The following is a 14351-nucleotide window of genomic DNA, read 5'->3' on the forward strand; positions in this document are numbered from 1 at the left end:
TCCCTTTTAGGCCATTCTAAGGTTGATCAGGCTTGTGAATCTTAACCACAGCATCCATGTGGATCTTGCTGCCCCTAAACTCCTAGAAAATCTAAGCTTATGAACAGCGATGGCCCAGGGCTGGAAGTGATTCTTAGGACTGCGATGTGTGGTGCAGAGAGAGGAAGGTCATTGCTGAAGATCATGAAGTGATAATAAGAGTAGCAAACTTGAAATGCAGCACACTCTACTTTTGTTTTCTAACTGCATTCACAGTTACAACTCACATACCCCATAAGGCATTCTAGAAGTTGTGCTAAGTACTAAGTCACTTCAGTTGTGTCTGACTCTTTGCAACTCTAAGGACTGTAGCTCGCCAGGCTCCTCTGTTTGTGGGATTCTCCGGGCAAGAATACTGGAATGGGTTGCCATTTCCTCCTCCAGGGGATCTTCCCAACCCAAGAATTGAACCTGCATTGGCAGGCAGGTTCTTTACAACTAGCGTCACCTTAAGAACCACGTATTTGACTAGACTCAGGACACTTAAGAAAACCACCACATGTTACATTTCTGAAGCAGTGTATGTTCCCCTCATCCTGATGTTCTGCTGCTGCTGCTGCTAAGTTGTTTCAGTCATGTCCAACTCTGTGCGACCCCATAGACAGCAGCCCACCAGGCTCCCCGTCCCTGGGATTCTCCAGGCAAGAACACTGGAGTGGGTTGCCATTTCTTTCTCCAATGCATGAAAGTGAAAAGTGAAAGTGAAGTTGCTCGGTCATGTCCGGATCTTCGCGACCCTATGGACTGTAGCCTACCAGGCTCCTCCGTCCATGGGGTTTTCCAGGCAAGAGTACTGGAGTGGGTTGCCATTTCCTTCTCCACCTGATGTTCTGGGAAGTGCCATTTGTTGAAGGATCTTTTAGGGGAAGGGTCTCATATTCATTATTAATTAATGATGAAAAGAGGTAAAGTTTTAAATTGTTTTTTCTTTCTTTCTTTTTTCTTTTTGGTGGCAGGGCTTGTCAGATGTTATTTCCTCCCACCAGGGCTTGAGTCCACGCTCTCTCCAGTGAAAGCTTGGAGTCTCAACCACTGGCTGCTGGAGAATTCCCTAATTTTTTTTTTTAAATAAAGGAATTCTTTCATTTTTTTGAGAGCTTGGAGTAATAGAAACTGGATCAATGAAACAACTTCTCAGCACATCTGCAAAGTAACATAACCAAGGTTATGGTTATGTTAACCAATGTAACATAACCAATTCTGAATTACTTCAGAATTCAGGACTTGTTCTTTGGACAGATCTCTGGCTCACAGCCTGTGAGATTTAGCAGTGTCCACTGTCAACTATAAATGGTCTGGATGATGCCCAGAGCCTGCTGTATGTGTGTGGCTAGGAAGACTACTCTTTCACATGCAATTCCCTTTCTGCCACCATCAGTGACACCATAACCATATGCTAACACACAGGCTGATGGGATTGTTTTCCGATTGGTTTATGTATATATTTTCTGTTATTGTGTGATTTAGTTGAATATTTAGTAATTAATAAAATAGGACTGCAAAAAGCAGGGAGTTGTTCCTCTGTTATTGAAATGTATGCTTTGGGATCACTTGATGAAAGCAAGACACTGAAAAAAGAAGTATGCTGTTGAATTAGGCATGTGGAAGACATCTGCAAAGGATTGGGGGAAGATCATAAAAATTAAGAGCACTTTACATTCATATTGCTTTGCAAGTGTTTTAGTTCTTACCCCACTGTAAAGAAACAAATTTGAAATTGTAGTTGATGGGTGCCATTGGTATGGTTTATGCAAGAAAGATGACTTGAACTCCAAATAGCTGATTCAAAGACAAAGCTTTGGTCTAGATGAGAAAATTATCTACTTTTATAAGTTTTAAGCTAAAATAAATATTTTAATCCTATAAAGATGATTTTTGCAGTTCACACTTTAACAGACTTTTCCTTTCATCATCCCACTCTAGGTCCTCATTGAAGAGACCCTGATCTGTTTGAGTTCAAACTGTTGAAGAAATGCCAGGCATAATGATTACCTTCTTCAATGAGGTGAAGTTTTACTCCTATCTTTAGGTAGATAAAGGAAACTGGAAAAGTTTGGTATGAGAAATGGAAGGACAGCGTTACAGAGTAGGAGCAGGAACGTAAGATTTGGAACTTGATGACCCAGCTCTGTTACTTAGTACAAATGACCTTGAGGAGGTACGTCACTTAACCTTTCTGGACCTATTTCCTCATCTATAAAATGAAGATCATCATTTTCATCTCTATCTACCTTGCATCATTGCTCTGGCTAGCAAAAGATATAATGTGAAACCTTTTTAACATCATCTATGACTATGAGTCACCCCTGTGGTTGCTACTAATGCCACTCTTACCACTGCCGTTCCTACTGCTACAGCTACTGCCCGACCCCCAGTTATTAGTACTAGGGGCTAAGGCAACTAGGGAGAGCGGGTACTGGTTCTCCTCAATCCCTCTGATCTTTTCTGCAAGAACAGCTTTGCTGAAGAGAAGGGGGAGTGTTTGATTATGGTTTGGAAGGCCATTTCCTAGTTTCCTCCTTGCCACTCACCCCACGTGGGACTCTGGAGAAGGCATCTCAGCTCTTGTGTGAAATGAGGGGGATACTACTAATTAGCAGTTTCAAGCAGTTTTTCTTCAGGACCTAGGTATCTGCTTCCATCCCATCATTAAGTTAAGTTGCTCGCTCAGTCGTGTTTGACTCTTTGCGACCCCGTGGACTGTAGCCCACCAGGCTCCTCTGTCCATTGGATTCTCCTGGCAAGAATACTGGAGTGGGTTGCCATTTCCTTCTTCAGGGGATCTTCCCAACCCAGGGATCGAACCCAGGTCTCCCGCATTGCAGGCAGATGCTTTAACCTCTGAGCCACCAGGGAAACCCCAATAATCCCATCATTATTTCATTATTATGTGATTTTATATAATATTTCAATGTAAAATGTTGTTTAAAGATGAAAATAAGTTAATATTAAAAGGGACTTACAAATCCACTGGGTTAGAGGTCTGTAATGTCTCTTTTGGCTACAAAACTTTTCCATTGGTCATTCTGTTAATAATTATGATCCCCATACCCTGATTCTCAGATGCTGTGGTTACTTAATTTCCAACTCGATCACCAGAGCCAACAAGAACAAATTGTGCAAGAAATTAAGTATTTTGCATATGTGTAAGTGCCAGCTTTCAGCATGTGGTCTGGCCCTTCCTTTGTGGACAATGGCAGGCTCAAAGTCCATATGACAATATTTTCTATGCCAGACCTCGGGTCTGTCCTTTAAATGGGACCTGAGACCCCCTCACACTTCTCAAGAAAAGTCAAGGGATTGGCAGATTGATGATTGTCTATCATTTTAAACTAAGGTGTTCTGAAGGTCTGTAGGCCCCTCCCCCAAATATAGGCATTAAAGGAAAAGAATGAGTGACTGCTATGAATCCCTTATTTAAGTCTCTTTGTATAAAATCCTGACTGATCGTTCTTTAGCTGTATATATTTTGATAAATCAATTAGGGGAGAAATTGCTGAGGAACAGAGAAGTTGTGATTAGATGTTATCATAAGATCTAGACTTTGCCACAGAAAAGGTATTAAAAGGAATCAGATTATTTCTCTCTTTCCAACCCTTGGCTGGAAGGTTCTAAGACTGTTTCTCCAAAGCATTCACTATAGTCTGTGATCAAGGCCCTTCTGTTGCAAGCCCCACTTCCTGATGAGCCCCTTGTGACTCTGAGTACAAAATTTCTATGTCCATTGAAGACTCCCTCACCTAGAGTGGGTCACAATTTGATTACTTGGTGTGGGGAATTAGGGGATACTGAAATTTCTTGACTGGACTCTTTCTCTTGAGTCCCATAATATCCAGCTCATTGTGATCAAAAGAATCTTACTGAGGCCAGAGAAGTGAAGCATCCCTAATTTTCATAGGTTTCTGAAATAATTTTTTTTATTGGAATATAATTGTTTACAAAGTGGTGTTGGTTTCTGCTGTACAACAATGTGATCAGCCATATGTATACACATGTCCCCTCTTTCTTGAGCCCCTCTCCCCTCTCCACCATCCCACCGCTCTAGGTCATCACTGAGCACTGAGCTGAACTCCCTGTGCTATGTAGTAGCTTCCCCCCAGCTACTGAGTGCTGATACCAACAGGCTCATGGTTCTCAATTGTGTTCTGTGGATGTTCACCAAGGATATAGGAGACTCCTCAGTCTGATCTGCATTTGTAGTGAAAAAGGAAGTTTTGCTCTATTGCTGGCCAGTATAGAGGTCCCATTTTTCTTACAGTAGGGTACAGATTTTTGCCAGAAGGGTCAGATATCTGAATGAGTGAGGTAAACAATATTTTGGTTGTTGGATGGTTTCATGTACAGGTATCATGTACATGGTTATTATTTTCAATACTTTAGAATTCACTACTTAATTTTTGGAATAATTAATTTTTGGAACATAACTGTATGAGATACATACCATTGCCAGTACTTAGGAGTTACAGATGTCTATCTTTTGTTGTTGTTCAGCCGCCCAGTTGTGTCCTACTCTTTGTGACCCAATGGACTGCAGCACTCCAGGCCTCTCTGTCCCTCACCATCTCCTGAAGTTTGCCCAAGTTCATGTCCACTGAAATGGTGATGCTATCCAGCCATCTCATCCTCTGATGCCTTCTTCACCTTCTGCCTTCAATCCTTCCCAGCATCAGAGACTTTTCCAATGAGTCAGTTCTTAGCATCTGATGGCCAAAATACTGGAGTTTCAGCTTCAGGTTGATTTTGCTTAAGATCGACTTGTTCGATCTCCTTGCTGTCCAAGGGACTCTCAGGAGTTCTTATCTAGGAACATGTAAATAAGAACAAAAAGAATTTCTCCTGAGGGTTAACCTCTAAAGTCAACACCCACTGGGTCAGAGCATAGACAAGTAAAACCTCCTCCTTAGACAAATGATGGAATGAATTTCTTCTTCAAAAATACCTGGCTTCAAATCAAGTCACTGAAGTGGCAGAGCTGTATAAATAAATGTTTACCAGAGAAGGGACTAATCAAATATAAAGGTAGAAAAAGAGGAGGATCCCAGCTGTAAACTATGGCTCATCAAATTGCCATCCAGGGTAGAAGGAGTCTGAGTTTGTTAATGTCATGCTGTGGGCAAAATAGATATGTTAGGTGATGCCATCTACATGCCACCCATATAACTGATTCTTCTTGTTCTTTGTCTTATGCAAACTTCTGATGAGAGTTCACCTAACCATGAGGCTCTAGCCTTGGGAAGAATACTACCTGGGCAGTCATACTCGAGGATTTTGGTCTAAGTGAGAGTAATGTTTCTCATTATAAGTGAATAAATGAACACTTAGGTTTTATAATTCTCTTGAGCTTGTCTTGCATGAGTCAGCTAGTAAGAGATGGACTGTTCTTGGTGCTGACAAATCAGCTTCCAAATGGTGTCAGAAATTCAGATTAGACCTTAATTAACCATGGATGTAGTTGCCTGTGGGCTTCCAGGTGGCTCAGTGGTAAAGAATCTGCCTGTTGATGCAGGAGCCACAGGGGACATGGGTTCAGTCCCTGGGTTGGGAAGATTCCCTGGAGGAGGAAATGGCAACCCACTCCAGTATTCTTGCCACAAAAATCCCATGGACAGAGGATCTGGAAAGCTATAATTCATGGGGTTGCAAAGAGTCAGATGTGACTGAGCACACACACAGTTGCCTGTGTCCATCAGAGTAAATGCATCAACAAAGTGAATATGACCCTGGGAGGCCTCATGGCAGACAGTTTTTTGGCCCTCTCATGTAGGCATACCCTTCTGAATATCTGCATTGTGACATCATTTTCTCTAATTGGACAGGGGGCAAAAGACAAAAGAACTATTGAGTGCTCAAGTCTATAGTTTAATATCTTCAGTTTTGTTATTTGTCTTGCCTAGACCCTGAGCACTTAGTCTCTAGCCTTGGGTGTCCTTTTCTTTTTCTTTTTTTTTTTAATTTGAGAGTTTTATTGAGGTTTAATTGTCATATAAACCCACTATGCTCTTAGGCGACCACTGACGGGCTTTCATCCCTAGCCCCTTGTCTTTTTTATTTTGTTGAAGCATGGTTGATTTACAATGTTATGCTAATTTCTACTGTACAGAAAGTAACTCTGTTTTATATATAAATACATACTTTTCATATTCTTTTCTATTATGGTTTTCACAAAATGTTCAATATAGTTTCCCCTTCTATACAGTAGGACCTGTCATTTAATCATTCTATATATAATAGTTTGCATCTGCTAATCTCAAACTCCCAATCCATCCCTCCCCAAACCCTCTTCTTTTGGCAATCAAATTCTGTTCTCTACACCTATGAGTCTGTTTCTGGTTCACAGATAAGTTCATTGGTGTCATTTTAGATTCCACATATATCATACAGTATTTGTCTTTCTGTTTCTTCATTTAGTATGATAATTTCTAGATCCATACATGTTGTTACAAATGGCCATATTCCATTCTTTTTTGTGCCTAGCCTTGTCTTTTTAAATCAACCTCTTGTTTGTATTAGTAACTAAGAACCTCTTCTTACCATCTTCAAACCAGTTGCCTACATCAACTTTTCAAGCTCTGTTGGAGACTAGTGCCTGCATTTCACTTCTTACTGGAAGAATTTCCTATTAATGAGGACATCCTTGTCTGAGCTGTGAATCTGTAGTGTGCTGCTATAATCATTGTATTTCACCTTCCCGTGGGACTGTCTACCTATGAACCCTGTTGTGTCCTGATACCAACCTGCCATCAACTAGTTTCCATCTTTATTGGCTACCAGGCTCTGCAAGGCAAATAACTCTGTATTGCCATTGCTCCACTATAATGATAATGTTTGGTGTCCATCTGGCTACATGTCTTTCTTGCAGGCTCCTGGAAATATCCCTGAACAGTTGCTTGAAGCCACTGGTTTAACTAGTTTTTGGCTTTTGGTGATACTACAACTAATCTGTATCATCATCAGTTCACTACAGTATTCCCAAGAAAGCTTTTAATACTAAAATTAAGCCAAGCTTATTTTGATTATTTCCTGATTCAGAAAGCTCCTTAGAATCACAGAGTATCTTAGTGTACCATTATGGATACGATTGGCCTGCAGGTAGGTTAAATTGTTTTACTGGTTAGTAGCAAATTCTGGGTTATGGAAAAAAGGATAAATTGTGATAGTGACTAGATTCCAGCTGATAAGAAGAGTCAAGGAAAGAAAGTCATTGCAAGAGCCATGGGACAATTTTCAGCATGTTACCATGATTTCTATCTAGTGTTTGAATACTGAATCTTTTTTTTAGGGGTAGAAACTCAAAAGGGCAAAAGGTAATTCCAGCTTCTGGAATTACTCTAAAAAAATACCTGCTTGATTATTCTAGTCCCAGCAACCCTCCCAGAACTTTGATGCTTCCCTTACTGGTGACAGTTGGGTCTGTTTCAGGTATACCACTTAGTCAGCTCATTAGGATTGGGATGATGGGAGAAATGCTCTTCTCTGAAGAACCCGAAATTTCATGGCTTGTAGCTAGTTATAAAGGTGGCAATGTGATAAAGAATCTGCCTGCAATGCAGGAAACAAAAGAGAAGAATGTTCAATCCCTGATCCGGAAGATCCCCTGGAATAGGAAATGGCAACCTGCTCCAGTATTCTTGCATGGAAAATTCCATGGAAGATTGAGTGAGTGTGCACAAACACACACATGCACACACAAAAAGACTCATAAAGTCTTTAGTCTCTCATTTATTTACTAGTACCCTCATTTATTATTCCTACCTATGCTACATCTGAATACCTTGAGCTGTCTCAGAGTTCCTAATGTGCCCCCAAACACAATTAATTTAAATTGATATATCTCATAAGCTCATGCTATATAACTAAGAGAAGAGTATTGCCCAAAACTTCAAAAATGGTTGAGAATGCCAATTTTAAATATAGTGACAATAGCTGATATGTATCTAAATAAGGCTTCCAATAGACAAAGTGGTTATAAGACCAGTTAGCTTAAAATAAATATATTCTAGTACTTATGTACAGCTTGGCAACTATTGTTAATAACGTTGTATTGCATATTTGGGAGTTGCTAATTTAAAAGCTGTCATTACAAGAAAAAAATGTAACTATTTGTGGTGACAGACGCTAACTAGATTTAGTGTGGTTATAGTTTTGTAATATATACAAATATCGAATCATTATATTGTACAACTAAAACTAATACAATGTTATTTGCCAGTTGTACCTCTTTAATAAAAAAAAATGCCAGTTAGCTTTGCACAGAGTAAATCTCTATAATCTAGTAAATTGTAAAATTTCTAGCCTTAGTTTAGTCTTTTATTCCTTTCTGTGGTGGAGTTGATTATGTGTGTGTATGTTTTATAAGCTTGTGTTTTGAGGAGGTGAGTGGAGAATAGACATGAAAATGAAAAAAGTTATTAATAGTACAAATCCTCCTCACCGCTGATAATGGTAAATCAGTAGCATGGTCATTACATACAAGCAAATGCATTTTGATCTCTTTACTCTTGCAGGAAATTAAATTAGTTCTCTTCCTTTAGGTTTTTCCCTTGACCAGAATTTTAGGGAAATTGGGTAATAGTGAAAGATAGGGGAACATTATATTAATATCTCCTTGAACGATGAAATAAGAATAAAAATGATATAATAACCTGCACAAGTACACTTAATTATGAATCATTAGCTTGTTTCACTCACTCATTCACTCAGCACCTGCTTACTGGGCACTGGGCACTGTTGGGCAAACACTGTGGCTGTTGGGACACTAATATGAACTTGGCAGTCTCTTCTCACATTGTGGTTGATCATGAACCTTATTTTCTGAAACAATGATATGATTCTCCCAGCATAAAACCTGTCTCATAGGCTCGGTTCTGTTATGTGGTTACTGAAAAAAGTCATTGTTTCCCAAAGTGTGCTCTGTGGAACACCAGCCTGGAAGTGCTCTGGGGAAAAATAATGAGGAAGAGATTCCTGGTCAAAATGTTTGGAAAATAGTAGCTAGTATTTTTATCTCTTGAGGATTCAGAAAGCACAGTTCTATATTTAAAGCTCTGAGAATTTTATTTAATCCAGCATTTCCAAAACTCATTTAATTGGGATACCTTTTTTTAAGTAAACTTAATAACCCCCAAGGAACACATGTTAGGGAATACCAGGCTAAATGAAAGTGAAAATCAATGTTAAAAAGACCTCTAATAGTTTAAACAAGGCATGGAAACCTTCAGTTCCTCCCCTGACTGCATGACTTGAGGCCCCATCCCTCTGGGGCCTCATTATTGTCTTCTTGACTTAGTGCACAAGAGAAATGTTGACTCAGTGTTAATAGTAATATTGGAATATATATACACACACACACACACATATGTACGGACATATATAAAACATGCATATACACATATATGTATATAACGCATATATATGCACACACATATTCATATACATATATATATATAGTTTACAAAGCAAAACATCACTAGACAAAAACACACCAGTCTTAAAGACCACCCCCATTGTAGTTCTTATGGAATCACACTTCAAACAAATTCTAGATATATTTCTATCCCAAGTCACCTCTACAATTTTTATATTAACCACATGAGTAGAATTTAATGGGAATAACTCAAATGAAACTTGCCCTCACGCTACCTTTGATTGTCAGTTTCCTTTGCCTGAATGGCATTGATAGGGGCTCTACTTGAAATCCTTCCGAAGTCTTTGAGGATTCCTTCTGTGTTTAAGACATATAAATCAAGGTTAATTGAAGAAAAATGAGGGAAAATGTGTTTTTATGTTGCTCTGATAAATCTGTGGCCAGGCAGTAACTGCAAAACAATACATAGGTGAGAAATAGGAGCTGACAACTCAAAGTTGTGAATGCTGATTGTATGGAATTACATTATCGCACTGGATAACTCAGCCCCCTGTCTATCACATGCTTCCTTGGGAAATACTTGGAAACCAGGTGCATATTTCTGTATCTATTATTTTAGTTATACAGGTAGTCTGTTGAACGGGACTTTTATTTTTGGCTCCCAAAGTTGACTTCATTCCCTGAGCAGTGTGACTTGAGTTTCTTTCATGTATAGCCCTATTAGAGGCTCCATGAAATTTTTCCTTTTTTGCCTTTCCTTCTGGATATTGTTGCCACCGTCAAATGGGAAATACATAGAAATAGGAGATTAAAAATGTAAATTTTATAAACAGAAATCAAAGGTCCTAAATCCTTAGCAAAGAAAAGCCAACATAAGTAAGAACATTAAAAAACATACATAAATAGTGCTTCCAGGCTGAATGTGTTAAATAATTCAACAGTTAAGTCATAAGCGTTCTTAAACTTAAGTATAAAAATGCCCTTGACAATATTTCACAGCCGTACATTTCTTTAAAATATTTAGCATTCTCATTAAAGAGAATGACTTTAGTTTATATATTAGTTACACCCCTGCTTGTTAATATGAAGGAATTTAGGAGCAAAAAGCATTCTTATGTATATAAGCAAAAGGCAATTTACATACAAAGTTGGACGACTATTCACTTTTTATTTATTTCTGGATCATCAGCATCTACATATAGCTATACAGCATTTAAACAAATTTGTTTCTTAATGTGCAGTATTAATATTCTCTGCCCCAAAGTGCCATTTGCTAATGCCATTGTGAAGACAGGTTCCTTCGAAGCTACACGGAAGTCCCTGCTTTAGAAAGACTTAATGAACCTTACATTTTTTGGAATACTGCACAGTGTAATGCCTATTACATATTCATTGCTAGAATGGAAGATTTCCTTTAACTCTGAGCTTCCTGGTCTAGTTCTCTGTAAAACATTGTCAAAAGTCACCAGAGACTTTCGTGGAAAATTGTGACTCTTGATAGCAGGATGTAATGGGAAGTTTAGAGTAGAGAAGCCAGGAGCCGATTGCCCCACAGGGAGACGTTCTGACAGACAAATGGATGGATAATACAATTTTTGACATAATGGGATGAAAAAGTTTATGCCAGAAAGAACTGAATTAAAGTTATTACTTTCAAAGAAAGTCTGAAGTTTGAAATCATCAGAATTTCCAATGTGTGCTTCATTTTACTGCTTATATGCAGAAAAGATTTTAAAACAGAGATGTTGTTAACTGATTTATAGAGTTTACTAACAAGGCGGCCATAAAATTTTAGTTACCTCTTTGGAAATATTCACAACAATAAACACGATGTTCCTTTTTCCTCTCTCATATTTTTAATAAAGAAAATCTAACATTGTTCTTTTATATTTCTACTTTCTCATTATAAAATTCAACAGATATTATTCAGAGCTGGGGGGATACACTTCTGGGGCATAGAAGAATGGGAGATACCATGGTGTGGCTGTTTACCTTTTTTGAAAGATGCATCATAATATGATGAGGGAATTGGAAATCAGCAGTAATGACTGGGTAGCAGGCCTCTGCAGGTGTGGTGAGGACTGATTTGAGAGTTACCACCTATATCTCCTTTATATTTACTCTGTGTGACTCTAGGGTGCCAGCACCAAGAAGTAGCAGCAAATACAGCCACCCCTAACAGTCAGCTCTGAATAATTGGAAAGATAATGCTACCTTCATTCTCCTAATGTTCTCCGTTTTATTTCAGATGCTTTAAAAAATCACATAACCCCATAACTGGCTTTCATTATACTCTATCTTGTTCAGGTTTAAATTAGATCGTACTATCATTTCATATTCAAAAAACTAAGATCATGGCATCTGGTCCCATCACTTCATGGCAAATAGATGACAATGCAAACAGTGAGAAACTTTGTTTTCTTGGGCTTCAAAATCATTGCAGATGGTGACTGCAGACATGAATTTAAAAGACATTTGCTCCTTGGAAGAAAAGCTATGACCAACCTAGACAGCATATTAAAAAGCAGAGACATTACTTTGCCAACAAATGTCCGTCTAGTCAAAACTATGGTTTTCCCAGTAGTCATGTATAGATGTGAGAGTTGGATCATAAAGAAAGCTGAGTGCCAAAGAATTAATTCTTTTGAACTGTGGTGCTGGGGAAGACTCTTCAGTGTCCCTTGGACTGCAAGGAGATCTAAGCAGTCAATCATAAAGGGAATCAGTCCTGGATATTCATTAGAAGGACTGATGCTGAAGCTCCACTACTTTGGCCACCTGATGCAAAGAACTGACTCATTGGAAAAGACCCTGGTGCTGGGAAAGATGGAAGGCAGGAGGAGAAGGGGATGACAGAGGATGAGATGGTTGGATGGCATCACTGACTCAATGGACATGAGTTTGAGCAAGCCCTGGGAGATGGTGATGGACAGGGAAGCCTGGTGTCCTGCAGTCCATGGGGTATCAAAGAGTCAGACGGGCCTGAGCAACTGAACAGAACTGATCATTTCACCAAGCACAGTACTTTGTGCCTACCTCTATTTACTTCTTACTTTGTATGGGTTTTATTCATTTAGTTTCTGCCTCCTTTCTGAGGGGTTCTATGAGAGTCACACTATGCCCTTTTTTCTTATCAGTGCCCACTACCCTGGGATTAGGGAGACATATACTCTCAGCATTGAGTAAGAGAGTGTGTCTTTCATTTTGCACCCTGCATGCCTCATTTATCTCATGGGACCTTTGATCCTGGTGCTATCAGAGTGCCTGGCATATAACTAGAGCTCAATATATACTTGGCAAATGCCAAAATGCCTTACTAGATGAGTAAAATTTAAGTGTTAGTTGCTCAGTCATGTCCAACTCTTTGCAACCCCATGGACTGTAGCCCACCAGACTCCTCAGTCCATGGAATTCTCCAGGCAAGTATACTGGAATGGGTTGCCATTTTCTTCTCCAGGGTAACTTCCCAATCCAGGAACTGAACCCAGGTTTCCTGCATTAGAGGCAGATTCTTTACCATCTGAGCCACCAGGAAAACCATTGTTGGAGTAAACCCCTTAATAAAATTGTTCTCTTGCCCTCAACATTTTAGAAGGTAGACAATCATCACCATATTGTGTCTACCAAAAATATGTTTCATTTAATTACACAGGAAAAGGGAACACTCCAAGTTAGTAAGGGGGTGTATCTTAAACAGTAGAAAGCATTTGCCACTCCTGGACTCAGACAATAGAGCTCTTATGATCCAAAGTAAGAGTTGCTTTCTAAGTAGTGGCTTAAAAAGCATAGTTCTCTAAAATTAAGTATATGGAATTATGAATATCAAAAGAAAACAGGGAAGGAAAATCAAGGGAAAAAAGAATAGAAAATAAAAGGATGCAGAGGAAAGAGCAAAAATTCATGAATTCATAAACTGGCTGTGTGTATGACAAGATAATCCAGTGGCATGTATGTTAGCAAGAAGTATTCTGACAGTTCAGTGACTAGAAAGCGCTTGTGTAGACTCGCAGTGCTTACCATTAATAGGGAAGGGGAGAAAAATGCAGATCCTGGGAAAGCAGTTCTGTTTAAAATAATATAGGAAATGATAGTGTGATGCCATTTGATTTTTTTTTTTCCTATCCAAAATAACATTATTCTAGCCAAAATAACCCTAGGCTCAAAATGCCCATCAGATGAATAGATTCTAATTTTTCAATTTGAGGATCACCTGTCAACTTTGATTCTTAAGCCTTCATTGCAAAGGGGGTTTCAGTTCATGACAGTGATATTTAAGAAAAAAATGTTTTTAATATTTGAATTAGAAATATCTTCTTGGGAATAAGATGGTAACAGTGATGATGATCAACATACAGTAATTTTTACAGTGTTTTATTAAATGCATTCTCCAGATTTACTTCATTTGATTCCCATAGGAATCCTATGGCATGTAGGCCCTAGAACAGTCAGAATATCAAAAAGGACAGAGGTTCGCAGAAGCCCAGCAACTTAGCTGAGGTCAACTGGTGAGTACATAGGCTCAGCCACTCAGTCTTAAAACCAAACGGAAAGAGCATTCCTTTCAGGGCTGTCATTTAAATGTATCTCAGATCACATCACACAGTTGAAACCACTATTGAGTTATTCTATAAAGAGCTACAGGCCTGCCTTATGATATTTTAATTTCATATGTGTGCCTTAACACATCATATCCATTAAAAATACTTTAGGGGGTTATTTGATGCTTGCTGGGGTGCCTTCCTGGTTTTAAAAGGACACAGCTTGTGTGAATGGAATTCATACCAATATTTGAGATCACTGAAGAACAGACAACCTAATGTGAGCTCTTTTTTTATGGAAAAAAAATGCCATGTTCTCCTAATTATGACAGGTACAAAAACCACTGTTTTTAGTCAATGCTGCTTGAGTCAGAATGTCACAAAAGAATGGCTGGACAAGCAGCAGCTAC

The 14351-nt window shown here is 38.9% G+C and overlaps 1 long non-coding RNA gene across 1 annotated transcript in view; it reads left to right on the forward strand.

Annotated features, from left to right (window-relative positions):
* Window positions 1-14351, forward strand: part of LOC147363262 (uncharacterized) — a 66763-nt gene that overhangs the window by 25312 nt on the left and 27100 nt on the right. Inside the window, exon 3 of the long non-coding RNA XR_015135908.1 lies at window positions 1963-2044. This is a non-coding gene — a long non-coding RNA (uncharacterized LOC147363262). The remainder of the gene's footprint in view (window positions 1-1962; window positions 2045-14351) is intronic.

The sequence above is a fragment of the Bos grunniens genome, chromosome 11 (genome assembly GCF_055505025.1).
Source record: "Bos grunniens cultivar Pamir isolate PY7600 chromosome 11, Bosgru_T2T1.0, whole genome shotgun sequence".
NCBI lineage: Eukaryota > Metazoa > Chordata > Mammalia > Artiodactyla > Bovidae > Bos > Bos grunniens.